Source organism: Gymnoscopelus microlampas (genome assembly GCF_963454915.1).
Source record: "Gymnoscopelus microlampas genome assembly, chromosome: 3".
NCBI classification, from domain to species: Eukaryota; Metazoa; Chordata; class Actinopteri; order Myctophiformes; family Myctophidae; genus Gymnoscopelus; species Gymnoscopelus microlampas.
Window position 1 is genome coordinate 7,190,395 of NC_139940.1, and position 2,075 is coordinate 7,192,469.

Sequence of the window (2,075 nt, forward strand, 5' to 3'; positions counted from 1 at the left end):
TAGACCCCTGGGGGAACCAGCTCAACAACATACTGTACTGTATATAGGATAGGCAAGCAAAAAAGGAGGTTGCGCTGACATTATTTAATTTTTTTGCGTAAGCACAGTGAAAGCCCTCCGTGATTAGCAACCATCAGGGGATCGATCGTACTGGAGATAAATATTCTGTGACTACTTGAAAAGGTAAAGAAAAAAAATCGCTGTCATTCTGGGCCTTATTTAGTCAAGATTTGGAAAAAACTGTCCAAGCATTAGGGTTACTGTCCAATCATCAGTTGACTTGATTTCTGTAATGGTGTCTTTACAGGTCTCGCAAAAAAAGAATAATCAATCAGTCGACTCAGGTCGATTCTGAATGCTGCCACTTACAGTACTAATACAAAGAAAATGGATCATCTTTAGTCAAATAATCAGTGGTGGAAAAAGTACTCAAATTTTTCACTTAAGTAAAAGTATCAATACAGCAATGTAGAAGTACTCCATTACAAGTAAAAGTCCGGAATTCAAAATTTACTTGAGTAAAAGTACAAAAGTATTGGTATTCAAATGTACTTAAAGTACCAAAAGTAAAAGTACTAAAATGTTTGAAAATAGCCGATCTACAACGCGTCGCATCGCAGCGCGTTGTGAGCTTGTAGATCTGCTATTTTCAAATAGCCTACCTACGTATTTAATAGGGCTAAAGTGGATAATGTATGTTTTATAACGTCATAATTTATATCTGTAGCTAGTAACTAGAGTTTTCAAATAATTGTAGTGGAGTAAAAGTACAATATTTGCCTCTGAGATGTAGTGGAGTAAAAGTAAAAGGTATAGACAATTGGAAATGCTCCAGTAAAGTAAAAGTACCTCAAAATTGTACTTAACTCATTGAGTGCCATTAACGTGTTTCACGTGTTTTACCGCTATATGGTGCAACGTGCCATTAACGTGTTTCACGTGTTTTTGAAAAAAATAGAAAGAAATTCAAAAGAAAACCTTTTCTTTTTAAACCCAAGATATCATCATCTGAAGATGTGCAGCTCCATCCACTCCTTGTTTAACTTAGAACTTAAAAAGGCTGTATCTCGCTTCCTAAGCACTTTTTTTTTACTTAAAAAAAATAATAAACAAATAAAAATCATAATGGCCAGAAATAGATAATAATAATTTGGGCACTCAATGAGTTAAGTACAGTAGATGAGTAAATGTACTTACATTTACTCATCTACTTACACCACTGCAAATAATGAATTAAACACTGCTGTTGGTTTACAAAGCACTGAATGTTTTCAGGGCCGAAAATGCGTTTGTGATTTCTGCTAAAGAACATCGTGAACCATCCAGACATCTCAGGTCGTGCAGGTCTGCTTTCTGAACGCAGAGTACAAACTGAACGTGTACAAGCAGCATATCGTTTTTTATATGCACCACATACTGTATCTGGAACAAACTATACCAGAAACCTGTCTGCTACAACTCTCAGTTTGTTTGTAATACAAGTTAACCCATTGAGACCTGAAGCCGATTCTACATTCTCCTAAATCTCAACAGTTTTCTGAAAAACGTATGTTTCTATATCAGTGGTGCTCAATCTTTTTCATGTCAAGGACCCCCAAAATGATATGTATTTGGCCGCGGACCCCCATCAAAATATTTTGCTCCAGGGACCCCCAGAAGCAAAGATTTCAGTTAAAAATGTTCGCTTTAAAAATATATATATTCAAAGATTTGCACACATTTTCACGATTTTTCAAAAATAGCAGATCTACAAGCTCGTAGCGCGGCACTCGGTGCCGCGCTATGAGCTTGTATATCTGCTATTTTTGAATAGCCCAAAGTGTAAAATAATGTTTTTTTAGCTCAAATCTAAAAATGACAAAGTTCCAGGTCTCAATGGGTTAAAGACCTTTATGTTTGCTGCTGCCTTTTATTGAGCTTTTTCACTCATTTTTTCTGCACTGTAATTTCATTCTCTTTTCCGATTGTACTTTTTTTTTATTGTATTTAAAACGTCCCTTTATGAAATGTCAATTGTGTTTCTTTTGCACTCTGATACAGCTCTGTGTCTTAAAGCTGCACTATGTCACTTTCCT